Below are 20,871 nucleotides of genomic sequence, written 5' to 3'. Positions count from 1 at the left end.
GCTCTGTACCGGTACCTTTCTGCATTGTGTTCTGGTGAGGTGGAAGACAAGGTTCTGTACCGGTACCTTTCTGCATTGTGTTCTGGTGAGGTGGAAGACAAGGCTCTGTACTGGTACCTTTCTGCATTGTGTTCTGGTGTAGGTGGAAGACAAGGCTCTGTACCGGTACCTTTCTGCATTGTGTTCTGGTGTAGGTGGAAGACAAGGCTCTGTACCGGTACCTTTCTGCATTGTGTTCTGGTGTAGGTGGAAGACAAGGCTCTGTACCGGTACCTTTCTGCATTGTGTTCTGGTGAGGTGGAAGACAAGGCTCTGTACCGGTACCTTTCTCCATTGTGTTCTGGTGTAGGTGGAAGACAAGACTCTGTACCGGTACCTTTCTGCATTGTGTTCTGGTGAGGTGGAAGACAAGGCTCTGTACCGGTACCTTTCTGCATTGTGTTCTGGTGAGGTGGAAGACAAGGCTCTGTACCGGTACCTTTCTGCATTGTGTTCTGGTGAGGTGGAAGACAAGGCTCTCTACTGGTACCTTTCTGCATTGTGTTCTGGTGTAGGTGGAAGACAAGGCTCTCTACTGGTACCTTTCTGCATTGTGTTCTGGTGTAGGTGGAAGACAAGGCTCTCTACTGGTACCTTTCTGCATTGTGTTCTGGTGTAGGTGGAAGACAAGGCTCTCTACTGGTACCTTTCTGCATTGTGTTCTGGTGTAGGTGGAAGACAAGGCTCTGTACTGGTACCTTTCTGCATTGTGTTCTGGTGAGGTGGAAGACAAGGCTCTGTACCGGTACCTTTCTGCATTGTGTTCTGGTGTAGGTGGAAGACAAGGCTCTGTACTGGTACCTTTCTGCATTGTGTTCTGGTGAGGTGGAAGACAAGGCTCTGTACCGGTACCTTTCTGCATTGTGTTCTGGTGTAGGTGGAAGACAAGGCTCTGTACTGGTACCTTTCTGCATTGTGTTCTGGTGTAGGTGGAAGACAAGGCTCTGTACTGGTACCTTTCTGCATTGTGTTCTGGTGAGGTGGAAGACAAGGCTCTGTACTGGTACCTTTCTGCATTGTGTTCTGGTGAGGTGGAAGACAAGGCTCTGTACCGGTACCTTTCTGCATTGTGTTCTGGTGTAGGTGGAAGACAAGGCTCTGTACTGGTACCTTTCTGCATTGTGTTCTGGTGAGGTGGAAGACAAGGCTCTGTACCGGTACCTTTCTGCATTGTGTTCTGGTGAGGTGAAAGACAAGACTCTGTACCGGCACCTTTCTGCATTGTGTTCTGGTGAGGTGGAAGACAAGGCTCTGTACCGGTACCTTTCTGCATTGTGTTCTGGTGAGGTGGAAGACAAGGTTCTGTACCGGTACCTTTCTGCATTGTGTTCTGGTGAGGTGGAAGACAAGGCTCTGTACTGGTACCTTTCTGCATTGTGTTCTGGTGTAGGTGGAAGACAAGGCTCTGTACCGGTACCTTTCTGCATTGTGTTCTGGTGTAGGTGGAAGACAAGGCTCTGTACCGGTACCTTTCTGCATTGTGTTCTGGTGTAGGTGGAAGACAAGGCTCTGTACCGGTACCTTTCTGCATTGTGTTCTGGTGAGGTGGAAGACAAGGCTCTGTACCGGTACCTTTCTGCATTGTGTTCTGGTGTAGGTGGAAGACAAGACTCTGTACCGGTACCTTTCTGCATTGTGTTCTGGTGAGGTGGAAGACAAGGCTCTGTACCGGTACCTTTCTGCATTGTGTTCTGGTGAGGTGGAAGACAAGGCTCTGTACCGGTACCTTTCTGCATTGTGTTCTGGTGTAGGTGGAAGACAAGGCTCTGTACTGGTACCTTTCTGCATTGTGTTCTGGTGAGGTGGAAGACAAGGCTCTGTACCGGTACCTTTCTGCATTGTGTTCTGGTGAGGTGGAAGACAAGGCTCTGTACTGGTACCTTTCTGCATTGTGTTCTGGTGAGGTGGAAGACAAGGCTCTGTACTGGTACCTTTCTGCATTGTGTTCTGGTGAGGTGGAAGACAAGACTCTGTACCGGTACCTTTCTGCATTGTGTTCTGGTGAGGTGGAAGACAAGGCTCTGTACCGGTACCTTTCTGCATTGTGTTCTGGTGTAGGTGGAAGACAAGGCTCTGTACTGGTACCTTTCTGCATTGTGTTCTGGTGTAGGTGGAAGACAAGGCTCTGTACCGGTACCTTTCTGCATTGTGTTCTGGTGTAGGTGGAAGACAAGGCTCTGTACCGGTACCTTTCTGCATTGTGTTCTGGTGAGGTGGAAGACGAGGCTCTGTACTGGTACCTTTCTGCATTGTGTTCTGGTGAGGTGGAAGACAAGGCTCTGTACCGGTACCTTTCTGCATTGTGTTCTGGTGAGGTGGAAGACAAGGCTCTGTACCGGTACCTTTCTGCATTGTGTTCTGGTGAGGTGGAAGACAAGACTCTGTACCGGTACCTTTCTGCATTGTGTTCTGGTGAGGTGGAAGACAAGACTCTGTACCGGTACCTTTCTGCATTGTGTTCTGGTGAGGTGGAAGACAAGGCTCTGTACTGGTACCTTTCTGCATTGTGTTCTGGTGAGGTGGAAGACAAGGCTCTGTACCGGTACCTTTCTGCATTGTGTTCTGGTGAGGTGGAAGACAAGGCTCTGTACCGGTACCTTTCTGCATTGTGTTCTGGTGTAGGTGGAAGACAAGGCTCTGTACTGGTACCTTTCTGCATTGTGTTCTGGTGTAGGTGGAAGACAAGGCTCTGTACTGGTACCTTTCTGCATTGTGTTCTGGTGAGGTGGAAGACAAGGCTCTGTACTGGTACCTTTCTGCATTGTGTTCTGGTGAGGTGGAAGACAAGGCTCTGTACCGGTACCTTTCTGCATTGTGTTCTGGTGTAGGTGGAAGACAAGGCTCTGTACTGGTACCTTTCTGCATTGTGTTCTGGTGTAGGTGGAAGACAAGGCTCTGTACTGGTACCTTTCTGCATTGTGTTCTGGTGTAAGTGGAAGACAAGGCTCTGTACTGGTACCTTTCTGCATTGTGTTCTGGTGTAGGTGGAAGACAAGGCTCTGTACCCGTACCTTTCTGCATTGTGTTCTGGTGAGGTGGAAGACAAGGCTCTGTACTGGTACCTTTCTGCATTGTGTTCTGGTGAGGTGGAAGACAAGGCTCTGTACTGGTACCTTTCTGCATTGTGTTCTGGTGTAGGTGGAAGACAAGGCTCTGTACTGGTACCTTTCTGCATTGTGTTCTGGTGTAGGTGGAAGACAAGGCTCTGTACCGGTACCTTTCTGCATTGTGTTCTGGTGAGGTGGAAGACAAGGCTCTGTACTGGTACCTTTCTGCATTGTGTTCTGGTGAGGTGGAAGACAAGGCTCTGTACTGGTACCTTTCTGCATTGTGTTCTGGTGTAGGTGGAAGACAAGGCTCTGTACCGGTACCTTTCTGCATTGTGTTCTGGTGTAGGTGGAAGACAAGGCTCTGTACCGGTACCTTTCTGCATTGTGTTCTGGTGAGGTGGAAGACAAGGCTCTGTACTGGTACCTTTCTGCATTGTGTTCTGGTGAGGTGGAAGACAAGGCTCTGTACTGGTACCTTTCTGCATTGTGTTCTGGTGTAGGTGGAAGACAAGGCTCTGTACTGGTACCTTTCTGCATTGTGTTCTGGTGTAGGTGGAAGACAAGGCTCTGTACTGGTACCTTTCTGCATTGTGTTCTGGTGTAGGTGGAAGACAAGGCTCTGTACCGGTACCTTTCTGCATTGTGTTCTGGTGAGGTGGAAGACAAGGCTCTGTACTGGTACCTTTCTGCATTGTGTTCTGGTGAGGTGGAAGACAAGGCTCTGTACCGGTACCTTTCTGCATTGTGTTCTGGTGAGGTGGAAGACAAGGCTCTGTACTGGTACCTTTCTGCATTGTGTTCTGGTGAGGTGGAAGACAACACTCTGTACCGGTACCTTTCTGCATTGTGTTCTGGTGAGGTGGAAGACAAGGCTCTGTACCGGTACCTTTCTGCATTGTGTTCTGGTGAGGTAGAAGACAAGACTCTGTACCGGTACCTTTCTGCATTGTGTTCTGGTGAGGTGGAAGACAAGGCTCTGTACTGGTACCTTTCTGCATTGTGTTCTGGTGTAGGTGGAAGACAAGGCTCTGTACTGGTACCTTTCTGCATTGTGTTCTGGTGTAGGTGGAAGACAAGGCTCTGTACTGGTACCTTTCTGCATTGTGTTCTGGTGTAGGTGGAAGACAAGGCTCTGTACCGGTACCTTTCTGCATTGTGTTCTGGTGAGGTGGAAGACAAGGCTCTGTACTGGTACCTTTCTGCATTGTGTTCTGGTGAGGTGGAAGACAAGGCTCTGTACTGGTACCTTTCTGCATTGTGTTCTGGTGTAGGTGGAAGACAAGGCTCTGTACCGGTACCTTTCTGCATTGTGTTCTGGTGTAGGTGGAAGACAAGGCTCTGTACCGGTACCTTTCTGCATTGTGTTCTGGTGAGGTGGAAGACAAGGCTCTGTACTGGTACCTTTCTGCATTGTGTTCTGGTGAGGTGGAAGACAAGGCTCTGTACTGGTACCTTTCTGCATTGTGTTCTGGTGTAGGTGGAAGACAAGGCTCTGTACTGGTACCTTTCTGCATTGTGTTCTGGTGTAGGTGGAAGACAAGGCTCTGTACTGGTACCTTTCTGCATTGTGTTCTGGTGTAGGTGGAAGACAAGGCTCTGTACCGGTACCTTTCTGCATTGTGTTCTGGTGAGGTGGAAGACAAGGCTCTGTACTGGTACCTTTCTGCATTGTGTTCTGGTGAGGTGGAAGACAAGGCTCTGTACCGGTACCTTTCTGCATTGTGTTCTGGTGAGGTGGAAGACAAGGCTCTGTACTGGTACCTTTCTGCATTGTGTTCTGGTGAGGTGGAAGACAACACTCTGTACCGGTACCTTTCTGCATTGTGTTCTGGTGAGGTGGAAGACAAGGCTCTGTACCGGTACCTTTCTGCATTGTGTTCTGGTGAGGTAGAAGACAAGACTCTGTACCGGTACCTTTCTGCATTGTGTTCTGGTGAGGTGGAAGACAAGGCTCTGTACTGGTACCTTTCTGCATTGTGTTCTGGTGTAGGTGGAAGACAAGGCTCTGTACTGGTACCTTTCTGCATTGTGTTCTGGTGTAGGTGGAAGACAAGGCTCTGTACTGGTACCTTTCTGCATTGTGTTCTGGTGTAGGTGGAAGACAAGGCTCTGTACCGGTACCTTTCTGCATTGTGTTCTGGTGAGGTGGAAGACAAGGCTCTGTACTGGTACCTTTCTGCATTGTGTTCTGGTGAGGTGGAAGACAAGGCTCTGTACCGGTACCTTTCTGCATTGTGTTCTGGTGAGGTGGAAGACAAGGCTCTGTACTGGTACCTTTCTGCATTGTGTTCTGGTGAGGTGGAAGACAAGACTCTGTACCGGTACCTTTCTGCATTGTGTTCTGGTGAGGTGGAAGACAAGGCTCTGTACCGGTACCTTTCTGCATTGTGTTCTGGTGAGGTAGAAGACAAGACTCTGTACCGGTACCTTTCTGCATTGTGTTCTGGTGAGGTGGAAGACAAGGCTCTGTACTGGTACCTTTCTGCATTGTGTTCTGGTGAGGTGGAAGACAAGGCTCTGTACTGGTACCTTTCTGCATTGTGTTCTGGTGAGGTGGAAGACAAGGCTCTGTACCGGTACCTTTCTGCATTGTGTTCTGGTGTAGGTGGAAGACAAGGCTCTGTACCGGTACCTTTCTGCATTGTGTTCTGGTGAGGTGGAAGACAAGGCTCTGTACTGGTACCTTTCTGCATTGTGTTCTGGTGAGGTGGAAGACAAGGCTCTGTACTGGTACCTTTCTGCATTGTGTTCTGGTGAGGTGGAAGACAAGGCTCTGTACCGGTACCTTTCTGCATTGTGTTCTGGTGAGGTGGAAGACAAGGCTCTTTACTGGTACCTTTCTGCATTGTGTTCTGGTGAGGTGGAAGACAAGGCTCTGTACCGGTACCTTTCTGCATTGTGTTCTGGTGAGGTGGAAGACAAGACTCTGTACCGGTACCTTTCTGCATTGTGTTCTGGTGAGGTGGAAGACAAGGCTCTGTACCGGTACCTTTCTGCATTGTGTTCTGGTGAGGTGGAAGACAAGGCTCTGTACCGGTACCTTTCTGCATTGTGTTCTGGTGAGGTGGAAGACAAGGCTCTGTACCGGTACCTTTCTGCATTGTGTTCTGGTGAGGTGGAAGACAAGGCTCTGTACCGGTACCTTTCTGCATTGTGTTCTGGTGAGGTGGAAGACAAGGCTCTGTACTGGTACCTTTCTGCATTGTGTTCTGGTGTAGGTGGAAGACAAGGCTCTGTACTGGTACCTTTCTGCATTGTGTTCTGGTGAGGTGGAAGACAAGGCTCTGTACCGGTACCTTTCTGCATTGTGTTCTGGTGTAGGTGGAAGACAAGGCTCTGTACCGGTACCTTTCTGCATTGTGTTCTGGTGAGGTGGAAGACAAGGCTTTGTACTGGTACCTTTCTGCATTGTGTTCTGGTGAGGTGGAAGACAAGGCTCTGTACTGGTACCTTTCTGCATTGTGTTCTGGTGAGGTGGAAGACAAGGCTCTGTACCGGTACCTTTCTGCATTGTGTTCTGGTGAGGTGGAAGACAAGGCTCTGTACTGGTTCCTTTCTGCATTGTGTTCTGGTGAGTTGGAAGACAAGGCTCTGTACCGGTACCTTTCTGCATTGTGTTCTGGTGAGGTGGAAGACAAGACTCTGGTCCGGTACCTTTCTGCATTGTGTTCTGGTGAGGTGGAAGACAAGACTCTGTACCGGTACCTTTCTGCATTGTGTTCTGGTGAGGTGGAAGACAAGGCTCTGTACCGGTACCTTTCTGCATTGTGTTCTGGTGAGGTGGAAGACAAGGCTCTGTACCGGTACCTTTCTGCATTGTGTTCTGGTGAGGTGGAAGACAAGGCTCTGTACCGGTACCTTTCTGCATTGTGTTCTGGTGAGGTGGAAGACAAGGCTCTGTACCGGTACCTTTCTGCATTGTGTTCTGGTGAGGTGGAAGACAAGGCTCTGTACTGGTACCTTTCTGCATTGTGTTCTGGTGTAGGTGGAAGACAAGGCTCTGTACTGGTACCTTTCTGCATTGTGTTCTGGTGAGGTGGAAGACAAGGCTCTGTACCGGTACCTTTCTGCATTGTGTTCTGGTGTAGGTGGAAGACAAGGCTCTGTACCGGTACCTTTCTGCATTGTGTTCTGGTGAGGTGGAAGACAAGGCTCTGTACTGGTACCTTTCTGCATTGTGTTCTGGTGAGGTGGAAGACAAGGCTCTGTACTGGTACCTTTCTGCATTGTGTTCTGGTGAGGTGGAAGACAAGGCTCTGTACCGGTACCTTTCTGCATTGTGTTCTGGTGAGGTGGAAGACAAGGCTCTGTACTGGTTCCTTTCTGCATTGTGTTCTGGTGAGGTGGAAGACAAGGCTCTGTACCGGTACCTTTCTGCATTGTGTTCTGGTGAGGTGGAAGACAAGACTCTGGTCCGGTACCTTTCTGCATTGTGTTCTGGTGAGGTGGAAGACAAGGCTCTGTACCGGTACCTTTCTGCATTGTGTTCTGGTGAGGTGGAAGACAAGGCTCTGTACCGGTACCTTTCTGCATTGTGTTCTGGTGAGGTGGAAGACAAGGCTCTTTACCGGTACCTTTCTGCATTGTGTTCTGGTGTAGGTGGAAGACAAGGCTCTGTACCGGTACCTTTCTGCATTGTGTTCTGGTGTAGGTGGAAGACAAGGCTCGGTACTGGTACCTTTCTGCATTGTGTTCTGGTGAGGTGGAAGACAAGGCTCTGTACTGGTACCTTTCTGCATTGTGTTCTGGTGTAGGTGGAAGACAAGGCCGCTTGTCTCTCTTTTAATGACTGCATGGAATGGATAGAAATACAAGGCTGGGCTCCCATACAAGCACATTTGCATAACACACACCTCTCCTTATCACGCGCCGAGAAAACTGAGGAGCGAAAGCATGGCTCCAGTTGATGACATCAAAGAACTAACACAATTTAGAAAATATATACAATAATATAGTTCACTATTGAAAATAAATGTAATACATCTCAAAATAACCTTAAAATAATACATTTTTTTTTAAATATGAGGGATTTTCGGTGAAAACATATATTTTACACCTGTTACACGTGCTCGACCTTCCTTTTCCTGTAGTCCACAATCATCTCCTTTGTCTTGCTCACATTGAGGGAGAGGTTGTTATCCTGGCACCACACCGCCAGTTCAATGAACTCCTCCCTATGAGGAAGAGTTCAGATCGGGAGGAGTACAGAGATTGCTGGCGGTGTACATCCATTCCACCGCTGTGTCTTCGGCCAACTTAATTATAGGTACTACCTACCTACCTACTACAGGGTTATAGATACTACCTACCTACCTACTACAGGGTTATAGATACTACCTACCTACCTACTACAGGGTTATAGATACTACCTACCTACCTACTACAGGGTTATAGATACTACCTACCTACTACAGGGTTATAGATACTACCTACCTACTACAGGGTTATAGATACTACCTACCTACTACAGGGTTATAGATACTACCTACCTACTACAGGGTTATATATACTACCTACCTACTACAGGGTTATAGATACTACCTACCTACTACAGGGTTATAGATACTACCTACCTACCTACTACAGGGTTATATATACTACCTACCTACCTACTACAGGGTTATATATACTACCTACCTACTACAGGGTTATAGATACTACCTACCTACCTACTACAGGGTTATAGATACTACCTACCTACCTACCACAGGGTTATATATAGGAATGGTGTCAGGTTTCCTCCAGATGTGACTCTTGGCATTCAGGCCAAAGAGTTCAGTCGTGGTTTCATCAGTCCAGAGGATCTTGTTTCTCATGTTCTGAGAGTCCTTTTGGTCCTTGTTTGCCTTTTTTTCTGAGGAATGGCTTCCGTCTGGCAACTCTCCCATAAAGTTCTGATTGGTGGAGTGCTGCAGAGATGGTTGTCCTTCTGGAAGGTTCTCCCATCTCCACAGAAGGACTCTGGAGCTCTGTCAGATTGACCATCAGGTTCATGGTCACCTCCCTGACCATGGCGCTTCTCCCCCATTGGTCAGTTTGGCCGGGCCGCCAGCTCTAGGAAGTGGTTCTAAACAACTTCCCTTCCACCAGACATGTTTTGGTACCCTTCCACCAGACATGTTTTGGTACCCTTCCACCAGACATGTTTTGGTACCCTTCCACCAGACATGTTTTGGTACCCTTCCACCAGACATGTTTTGGTACCCTTCCACCAGACATGTTTTGGTACCCTTCCACCAGACATGTTTTGGTACCCTTCCACCAGACATGTTTTGGTACCCTTCCACCAGACATGTTTTGGTACCTTTCCACCAGACATGTTTTGGTACCCTTCCACCAGATCTGTGTCTCAACACCATCCTGTCTATGAGCTTTACAGACAATTCCTTCGACCTCATGGCTTGGTTTTTGCTCTGACACGCACTGTCAACTGTGGGGACCTTATATAGACAGGTGTGTGCCTTTCCAAATTTTACATTTTTACATTTTAGTCATTTAGCAGACGCTCTTATCCAGAGCGACTTACAGTAGAGTGCATACATTTTATTACATTTTTACATACTGAGACAAGGATATCCCTACCGGCCAAGAGCAGACGCTCTTATCCAGAGCGACTTACAGTAGAGTGCATACATTTTATACAAATCATGTCCAATCAACTGAATTTACCACAGGTTGGCTCCAATCAAGTTGTAGAAACATATCAAGGATGATCAATGGAAACAGGATGCACCTGAGCAAAATGTCAAGTCTCATAGTTAATACTTATATGTAAACAAATATATATGTGTATTTTTACATTAACAGACATTTCTAAAAACCTGTTTTCACTTTGTTATTATGAGCTACTGTGTGTAGATTGAAATGACATTTAAAAGAATTTTGAATTATTTTTTAGAATAAGGCCATAAGCTAAAAAAGTGACATGTCTCTTCCTCTGAGAGGGAGTAGCATTCAGTCCCAAATACCACCCTATTCCATGCAATGTGCACTACGTTTGACCAGGAACATTAGGCAACAGGGTTCCCTTTACATTTGGGACGCTACGTGAGACTGAGGCCCTTCCCTCAGAAGCCCCCCCCAGTGTGTTGATACGTCAGTTAGATGAGGTATAACTCTGTTTACGAGTGCTATAAAGCTTTATTGGTCAAAGCATGGCTCCGCCGTGGGTTTCTGGGCAAACTAGAAACCCAGAATGGGCCGGGGCCGACATTGACACAGTGTTCGTCTCTCTCTGAGGAGTTGCAGTGGTCATCATCACTAGTTCCAGACAGAAGTTCATTTAGCTGCACTAGATCATCATTTTCAAAGTGTTTAAAATATTTAAAAGACACCGGAAAGTTAATATTTTTACAAGTTTTCATAAAAAACCTACCCAATTGATTCCATCAGGTCCTAGTCAGTGCTTAGCCTTGTCCCACAGACTGTTACTGTAACGATCGTCCTCGGACGAGGAGGAGAGGCGAGAAGGATCAGACCAATATGCGGAGTGATTAGTTTCCATGATTATTTAATGAATCGAAACAAAAAGAACACCATGAAACAATCGACAAACAGTCCCGTGTGGCACAAATGCAGACACGCGATACAACCACCCACCAAAGCACACGTGAAACCCCGGCTGCCTTAGTATGATTCTCAATCAGGGACAAATGATCTACAGCTGCCTCTGACTGAGAATCATACCAGGCCGAACACAAAAACCCCAACATAGAAAAACACACATAGACCAACCCACCCAACTCACGCCCTGACCAACTAAATAAATACAAGAAAAAAGGAAAACAGGTCAGGAACGTGACAGTTACCCAGGCTTATCAGTATCTAGCCTTGTCCCACAGACTGTTACCCAGGCTTATCAGTATCTAGCCTTGTCCCACAGTCTGTTACCCAGGTTAGTCAGTGTCTAGCCTTGTCCCACAGTCTGTTACCCAGGTTAGTCAGTGTCTAGCCTTGTCCCACAGTCTGGTACCCAGGTTAGTCAGTGTCTAGCCTTGTCCCACAGATTGTTACCCAGGCTAATCAGTGCTTTCTTCTGAAGTGTCGCCATCTTTGGAAATGTACTGCTTGTCTGGCCTAAATCTACACATCCCAGGTGACCTCTGAACCCAGCAGGTCAGAGTTCAGAGGTATTGATGCACTACATAAGCGACGATTCAATTGGCACACGGACATTTGTGTTGAATTGAGCAAAAACAAATTCATAAAAAACTCAGTGTTTGTTTTTTCAATAAACGTTTTTATTAAAAGTATACATTTCAGCACCTCGAGGAAAGGCCGCAGTTGTACAGGACAAACATAGGTACAGGTAAGCGTTTTCAGCACAGGAGGCTGCTGAGGGGAGGACGGCTCATTATAACGGTCGGAACAGAACACATGGAATTGCATCAAACAGATATAAATCATGTTTTTTTATGTATTTTATACCATTCCACTTATTTATCTTCAGCCATTACCATAAGCTTGTCCTCCCAAATGAAGTTGCCACAAGCCTCCTGTGGTTTTCAGAATTTACATTTTTTACAAGTATCGACTGATGGTGACTCAATGTTGTCGCTAACGAATCGCACAACCAGTTATCAAAACTCAACTCCACCATGACGTGTCACGGCTGTCATCCTCTTCTTCCTCTGAAGAGGTGTAGCAAGGATCGGACCAATACGCAGCGTGGTAGGTGTCCATGTTTTAATAGGGAAAACTGAACATGAACACAATATACAAAAACAATAACCGTGAACAAACCGAAACAGTCCCGTGTGGCACAAACACTGACACAGGAAATTATCACCCACAAAATACCCGAAGAACATGGCTGCCTAAATATGGTTCCCAATCAGAGACAACGATAAACACTTGCCTCTAATTGAGAACCAATCTAGGCAACCATAGACTTACATAAACACCTAGAATGAACACAACCCCATACATCTACAAAAAAAACCTAGACAGTATAAACACCCTAGACGAGACAAAAACACACAAACCACCCTCGTCACACCCTGACCTAACCAAAATAATAAAGATAACAAAGATAACTAAGGCCAGGGCATGACAATAAGAGAACAGAGCATTCCTCAGCTAGTAGTAGGTTAGACAACAACAGTACCAACATGTTCACAGTCTGTCAGTCAATGGTGGTTACATTTTGTGTGTTCTCATGCACGTGTTGGACAATACGTGATGTTTTTTTGCATGTGCCTTGCACTGCATTTATAGAAAATAATGCTCGATATCTCTTCCTTCCAGTAGTCTTTATAAACGTGTCTCCCCTCCAAGTTTATCACTATAGTCTCCATTGACTCTGTCAGGAACAGTTCGAAGCAGGATTTTATGTCATCAACCCGAGATATGGCGTTTCACGTTGGCCCTGGGGTCATCCTGATAACATTTTCAGCCGACAGCCGACCTCTCCTCTCAGGTGGGGATGAAGACCAGGACAAACTCTCATTCTTTGACCAGAATGTAACAACAACCTCAGCCAGGCCCTCTTCCTCATCACTGGATTGTTCCACATCGGTTGTCTCGTGGTCTGGATCATATTCTGTGTTGTCTTCAACTTCTGACACTTCCTCCTCTAATGCATCTTCCCTGTCAGTTTCCTGGCCTTTCTCCTCCTCACCAGTGTCATGATCAAAGATATGATCAAGAGCCTCACATACAGTATATCGTTTGGTCATTGTGCTGCACAGAATGAATTGTGAACAAGGCCTCAAAAAAGCTTTATATACCAGAGCTGGAGAAAAGTTCTATATATTATTGAAACAATGTTGCAATTGTTTGTGAGAATGCCAACAGGTGTGGTTCCCGTGGGGGGAAGATTCTATTGGGGAAAGGTTCCCGTGGGGGTTGCCATGGAAGCCAAGAAGGGGAGTGAGGTGTGTGTGTGTGCTCAAACACACATGCATGTGGGGGTCTGGGAGAGGAAGTGTGTCTATCTGATGAATGGGCATGTGCCTGAACTCAATTTGATACGCTAATTGTTGTCTCACCCATTCATTTCTAATGACCGGTCTTTTATGACCGGGAACACCACAGGTTGTTAAAAAATAATAATTAAAAAGTTAAATGAAACATCCAAATGTCACGTCCTGACCATAGTTTGCGATGTATGTTTCTAAGTTTTGTTTGGTCAGGGTGTGATATGAGTGGGCATTCTATGTTGTATGTCTAGTTTGTCTGTTTCTATGTGTTTGGCCTGATATGGTTCTCAATCAGAGGCAGGTGTTAGTCGTTGTCTCTGATTGAGAGCCATATTTAGGTAGCCTGTTTTGTCTTTGTGGGTTGTGGGGTGATTGTTCCTGTTCCCGTTCCCTGTGTCTTCGTGTATGTCACCAGACAGGACTGTTTCGTTTCGTGTTATTCTCGGTTATAGTTATTTTGTTGTTTTGTTCGAGTATTCGGTTTTCATTAACGTCTACGGGATCGGTGTCCCTAAATCGGGACAGCTGTTGCTCAATATGCGGAAATGTGAAATGTGACAAGAATGACGTCGTAAACAACAGCCATCTTTCCGGGACATGGACATGTCTCATATGGGCAGAAATCTGAAATTATTGTTCATCTAACTGCAGTGTCCAATTTACAGTAGCTATTACAGCGAGAAGAAGAAAAAACATGCTATTGTTTGAGGAGAGTGCACAACAACAAAACACTTTTATCACGGGTGACTGGTTTGATACATTCACCTCTGAAGGTAAATAATGTACTTACATTCAGTAATATGGCTCTGATGTGTCATCCTGAGGGTCCCAGAGATAAAATGAGATAAAATGTAGGGTAGTTTTGTTTGATAAAATCTATTCAAATATAGGAACTGCTGCTGCTGGCTCCACACCCACACATCTGAACACACACAATACATTTAGATGATTTTCATTACGTTTTGGTGTAACGTTCTTTGTCGGGCGAAAGAGAGGAGCACCAAGATACAACGTGGTGAGTATTCATATTCCTTTTAACCAAAGCAGACTACACCATTTTTTTTTCATTTTTTTTTTTAAATGTACGGATAGCCAGGGGCACACTCCAAAAACTCAGAAATAATTTACAATAGAAGCATGTGTGTTTAGTGTGTCCACCAGATCAGAGACAGTAGGGATGACCAGGGATGTTCTCTGTTTAGTGAGTCCACCAGATCAGAGACAGTAGGGATGACCAGGGATGTTCTCTTGATAAGTGTGTGAATTCGACAATTATCCTGTCCTGCTAAGCGTTCAAAATGTACTTCTAGATGTCAGGGAAAATGTATGGTGTAAAAAGTACATAATTTTCTTTAGGAATGTAGTGAAGTAAAAGTAAATGTTGTCCAAAACAAAAATAGCAAAAGTAAAGTACAGATATCCAAAATAACTACTTAAGTAGGCCTTTAAAGTATTTTTACTTAAGTACTTTACACCACTGAAGCCACCCGCTTACATCACTAAGATGCGGGCAGTACAGGATCATCATGGCAAAAACTGGAAGAGTGGCAAACTGTTTTTAACCACAGACCACTAGTCAGCTCACAATGTAAGTTACTGAATGTATATCCCTCTAACTCCGATTAATGACTCTGACGATCCTACAGCTACTGTAATTTGTAATCATGAGCCTATGAACCAGAGAAATACAGTTAGCACCGAGGCGGTGAGCCCAAGTAGGAAGTCTAATGTGTGCAGCTCACCAGCTCAAACAAAAATAACATGGTCATGTCTACTCTATTGATACATGATTGTATCATTGAGTTATGTAGTATCAGTAGAGTTATGTAGTATCAGTAGAGTTATGTAGTATCAGTAGAGTTATGTAGTGTCAGTAGAGTTATGTAGTATGTAGTATCAGTAGAGTTATGTAGTATCAGTAGAGTTATGTAGTATCAGTAGAGTTATGTAGTATGTAGTATCAGTAGAGTTATGTAGTATCAGTAGAGTTATGTAGTATTAGTAGAGTTATGTAGTATCAGTAGAGTTATATAGTATCAGTAGAGTTATGTAGTATGTAGTATCAGTAGAGTTATGTAGTATGTAGTATCAGTAGAGTTATGTAGTATCAGTATAGTTATGTAGTATCAGTAGAGTTATGTAGTATCAGTAGAGTTATGTAGTATCAGTAGAGTTAGGAAGAGAGGGAGAGGAGAGTGAAGGAAGGGAAAGAGAAGGAGGACAGAGAGGGAGAGGAGAGTGAGGGGAGATAAGGAGAGGAGAGAAGGACGGGAGCGAGGGAGAGGAGAGAGTGGTGGGAGAGAGGGAGAGGTGAGAGGAAGAGGAGAAAGGAGGGGAGACAGGGAGAGGAGAGAGGGATAGGTGAGAGATGGAGAGGAGAGAGGGGTGGGGAGAGAGGGAGAGGAGAGAGGAGGAGAGAGAGGAAGAGGCAAGAGGGAGAGGAGAGAGGGATAGGAGAGTGGGATGGGAGAGAAGGAGAGTGGGATGGGAGAGAAGGAGAGGAGAGAGAGGGATAGGAGAGAAGGAGGAGAGAGGGAGAGGAGAGAGGGAGAGGGGAGGGAAGGAGAGGAGAGGAGAGAGAAGGAGGGGAGAGAGAAGGAGGAGAGGGAGAGAAGAGAAGCATGGGAGAGAGAGATTAGAGCGATGGGAGAGAGGGAGAGCAGACAGGGATGAAATAGAAGGAGTTTAGAGAGCAGGAGGGGATAGACAGAGAGGAAAAGGCGGGGGGGCGGGGGTCCGGTGGTTAACGTTAGCAGCTGATAGAGAGATGACAGCCGTCAGTTTGAAATCAGACAATCTGTCTTTGAGGACTCAAGTATGCTAATCCTGGGGATGGGGTTATAGATGTGTGTGTGTCGAAACGTCTGTGTCTCAGGGTGAGTCTATGTATGTGTGTGTGTGTGGTTGATTATATAAGTGTTTTTCCAGTTGTGTGTGTGAGTGAGAGAGAGAGAGAGAGAGAGAGAGAGAGAGAGAGAGAGAGAGAGAGAGAGAGAGAGAGAGAGAGAGAGAGAGAGAGAGAGAGAGAGAGAGAGAGAGAGAGAGAGAGAGAGAGAGAGAGAGAGAGAGAGAGAGAGAGAGAGAGAGAGAGAGAGAGAGAGAGAGAGAGAGAGCATGGGTAATAAGCTGATGAGAGTGTTCCCAGGGGTTCCATGGTTAGCTGCAGAATTTTTAGTGGCTATGCTCTCCTCTATCCACATTTACATGATAGTCATTTAGCAGACACTCTTATCCAGAGAAACTTACAGGAATGGATCAGTACCGCATGTCGGTTCGCTACAGATAGGAATGATTTTCGAAGGAACCTACTGGTCAACCTGGGCCCTTTTTTGCAGCTAGAGTTTGGGTTGCCAGGAATCTCTCAGATTTTGACCTGATGTCTCCTCAACCAATCACGTAGTGCAATAACTGGATGGATACCGGGAGGTGTCTCGGACCACAATGGCAGTCGAAGGAACAAGATATATGCTTTATATTTACAATTTTGTTGGTTGGTTAAGTGCTTTGCTCATGGAGACGGTGAACAGGTGTTTCACCTAGTCGGCTCAGGGATTCAAACCAGCAACCTTTAAAGCTCGTAACTGCTAGGCTAACTGCCGCCCGCTATGCTCGGCTCGCGGCTCGGCTCGCGGCTCGGCTCGGTGACAATGTGATTTGTGCCCATGCTATAGGTTTATAGATGTTTTTATTTACACGGAGCGGAGAAAAGAAGCACCGTAATGTACACTGAATCCCACCGCAACACCAGAATACAACTCAAAACCTACACATCTTCTTCCCTTCTAAGAATAGTTCTCAACACTTTAGTCTGCTAAGAAAATATTGTCTAGGTATGTCAGTCTTCTGTCCTAAACAGGAGGGACAGTGTTTTAATATGTATTTATTTACTAATGTCTAGGTATGTCAGTCTTCTGTCCTGAACAGGAGGGACAGTGTTTTAATATGTATTTATTTACTAATGTCTAGGTATGTCAGTCTTCTGTCCTGAACAGGAGGGACAGTGTTTTAACCCTTGTGTAGTCTTAACATTCTGTATATTCCCCTTGTCCAAAAGGTCAAAAATTACCCGCCTTCACTAAACCCCTACAATAAAGCAACTTAACCCTTGTGTTATCTTAAGGGTCAAACATGACCCGCTACTATGTTTAACAGCAGAGAAAACCCCCTAAATGTTTTTTTTTCACCTTGAAATGTGATGACTTTTCCTAGTGGGACGCCAACATTAGAACAATTGAAACATCGCCTTTGTTCATATTTCCATGGAAGACCAGCGTATAAAGATTGTCTTAGGATCCTTTTTGACCCGGTAGTTATTAAATTATCTACACACCACAAAATCCACAAACAAACACACACACACACACACACACACACACACACACACACACACACACACACACACACACACACACACACACACACACACACACACACACACACACACACACACACACACACACACACACACAATGAGAAATGGAGATTATGTGTACTACTGATTGAACTCAGACAAGACTAAAACTTTCTTGTGCATGTGCAGCATCTCAACCTCCACGACCCCTCCACGACCCCTCCACGACCGCTCCACGACCCCTTCACAACCCCTTCACAACCCCTCCGCAACCCCTCCACGACCCCTTCACGACCCCTTCACGACCCCTCCGCAACCCCTCCACGACCCCTTCACGACCCCTCCACGACCCCACACATGACTCAAGTCCACAGACATAAAAACACTTTCAGACTAAATAAAAATGTATTGAGAGCTTTGTTTACTAATGGGGACTGCAGTCAGAGGCTATAAAGGTGCTGCAGATGATAGTCCCCCCAGTTCTCTCTTTGCTGATCCATGAGGGCACGTTTCAGGGCCCAACAGGCCGTTGATCTGATTTTTTTCAGACGTCCAGGAAGAACAAGAGACCAATGATTTAGAAGAGGAAGAGGTATCTGAAGAAGAAGATGGGGAAGAATACAACCCAGACCACGATGCATCATCTTCAGATGAAGAAGAAATCCCCCAAGCTGAAAAAGAGACATTTTAGTCAAAGAACAGCAAAATAACATGGTCTTTGTCACCACATGACAACCAGGGCAGGATGGCAGCAGAACATGTCATAAGGATGACCCCAGGGCCTTATGACCCCAGGGACCACAAGACATGCAGTTGCCCAGGACATCGCCTCAACATTCTACATGTTCATCACACCAGCCATCAAAAAAATCATCCTGGAGATGACAAATTTGGAGGGTTTTTGTAAATATGGAGACAACTGGAAGAGAATGGATGAGATTGACCTGCGTGCCTACATAGGGCTGCTAATCTTAGCGGGTGTGTATAGGTCCCGAGGCGAGGCTACATGTAGTCTCTGGGATGCAGAGAGTGGAAGGGTGATTTTCCGTGCCACGATGCCACTGAAAGTCTTTCACACTTTCTCAAGAATGCTACGGTTTGATAACCGCGAGTCAAGACCTGCAAGACGTGTGAGAGACAAACTGACGGCCATAAGAGAGGTCTGGGAGAAGTGGGTGTAGAGTCTGCCGTACCTCTACAACCCTGGGCCTGAAGTAACAGTGGATGAGCAACTGTTTCCATTCAGAGGTACATTTTTATTTTCATATCTGTAGTGCAAGTGATTTTCACTGTTCATTTTATTATCTATTCCTGTAATATCATTGATTTATGTGATTTGTTTTCTGTGACACTGATACTAATTACTGATAGTAATCTATTTTGTAAAAAAGGTCGCTGTACTTTCCGACAGTATATGCCCAGCAAGCCAGCAAAGTATGGCATCAAGATATGGGTGGCCTGTGACGCACAATCCAGCTACGCTTGGAAGATGCAAGTCTACACAGGGAAGCCGCCCAGCGGAGGCCGGGAGAAGAACCAGGGGATGTGGGTTATGCTTGATGTGACAGATGGACGCGTGACAACTTCTTCACCTCTTACGAACTCAGCCACCAGCTCCTGAAGAGGAAGATCACCATGGTTGGCACAGTTAGAAAGAACCAACCTGAGCTCCCCCCTGCACTCCTCGCAACAAGGGGGAGAGGCCTTCTCATCAAAGTTTGCCTTCACCCCCATCACCACTCTTGTTTTTTACCTCCCAAACAGGAACAAGAATGTGGTTCCTGAGCACACTGCACAAAACGGCTGAGATCAGTGATCGTGAGGATAAGAAGCCAGCCATCATCCTGGACTCCAACCACAACAAAGGAGGCATGGACAACCTGGACAAGGTGATTGGAACTTACAGCTGCAGGAGGATGACTGCCCGCTGGCCCCTGGTCATCTTTCATAACATCATTGATGTGTCCTCATACAATGCCTTCATGATATGGAACAAGATCAACCCTACCTGGATGCCTGATAAGCGGAACAAGAGGATGGTGTTCCTGGAGCAGATGGGAAAGGCACTTGTAACACCATACATTCAAAGAAGGGGGAGCCCCCCCCCCCCCCCCCCCCCACAGCAGCCTCTGCAGCGCTTGTGAAAGCTGTTCAGGGGGCTAAATCTTGTCCTGATCGACCTGAGGCTGCAGCTGGGGCAGGCAAAAGGAGGAGATGCCAATTCTGCCCCCCAAAGAAGGACTGTAAAACAAATACTATGTGCTGCACATGTGAAAAATACATCTGCAAAGTCCATGCACACACACCTGCATACAGTCCTACATGTGCTAATTAGAGTTGATTGATTTATGTTCTTCACAATTTTGTTTTGTATCTATTATCTTATTTTATTCTTATTTATTGTTGTTGTTTATTACACCTTGTGGGTGGGGGCTGTCCTACATGTTAAACAAATGGGAGAAGACTAGTGTTTTGACTAGTGTTAGTGCTAGTGTTATGACTAGTTTTAGTGCTAGTGTTAGACTAGTGTTAGACTAGTGTTAGACTAGTGTTGACTAGTGTTTTTTAGTTGAATTCCTCATTGTACAGTACAGTATATAAGAGTATATCACTATGTTGCCCAAAAAATGTCAAGACTGTTATTGTTTCCCTTCAATAAAATCATTTCTATACATTTCTGATACTTTCTTAGGCTACAAGTGCTAAAGAAATTATGTTTACACCTATGCAGTACCTTTAGCAATAATAATAATAAACCTCTAGTTTAGTAAAGAAAACAATTATGACAGGTGTGTTGTAATAAAATTAGTGGTGTCCAATGATTAAATGCAGTCTTTCTGCATTGTGAAGAGGGAAAACCCAGACATTCACAAAGTTTGTGATGAATGGCAGGTTGTTTCTTCATGAAAAACAGATTTGGGGTTTAAATTACAATTAATATGTATTTATTTTTGTCTAGGTATGTCAGTCTTCTGTCCTAAACAGGAGGGAAAGTGTTTTAATGTTTATTTTTTCAGAAAGAATTTTGACAGAATTTGTAAAAATCCACAACCAATCCAGCTGGCAACAATCCAATCCAATTCCATTATTTTCTATCCATGGAAAATTATTTTGTGAGGTCAGAAAAAATGTTGTAGGGTTATGACAAGTTACTGGTTTTCAAATGACCCATAACCCGGCCAAATGTGGTCAAAACTGTCACGACTTCTGCTGAAATCGGTTCCTCTCCTTGTTCGGGCGGTGTTCAGCGGTCGACGTCACCGGTCTTCTAGCCATCACCGATCCATTTTTCATGTTCCATTTGTTTTGTCTTGTTGTCACACTCACCTGGTTTCAATTCCCTAATTACATGTTGTATATGTTCCCTCTGTTTCCCCCCATGTCCTTGTCGGGAATGGTTTATTGTAAGTACGTGTGCTTTATGTGACTGGTGCGATACGGGTGTTGTGCCCATGTGTGTTGTTATGTTTGTATGCCGGTAGTTATGTACATTAAAACGGCTCTGGCTATT

General features: G+C 45.6%; 2 pseudogenes; both read left to right on the top strand.

The window, feature by feature from the left end:
- Positions 1–12,437: 12,437 nt before the first annotated feature.
- On the top strand, positions 12,438–16,500 carry LOC139558503 (mitochondrial import receptor subunit TOM6 homolog pseudogene; annotated as a pseudogene).
- Positions 16,501–16,519: 19 nt separating this feature from the next.
- Positions 16,520–19,279, top strand: LOC139558502 (piggyBac transposable element-derived protein 4-like; annotated as a pseudogene).
- The last annotated feature ends 1,592 nt before the right edge of the window (positions 19,280–20,871 follow it).

The sequence above is a fragment of the Salvelinus alpinus genome, chromosome 29 (assembly GCF_045679555.1).
Source record: "Salvelinus alpinus chromosome 29, SLU_Salpinus.1, whole genome shotgun sequence".
NCBI classification, from domain to species: domain Eukaryota; kingdom Metazoa; phylum Chordata; class Actinopteri; order Salmoniformes; family Salmonidae; genus Salvelinus; species Salvelinus alpinus.
This window is presented reverse-complemented; position numbering and strand designations above follow the sequence as displayed.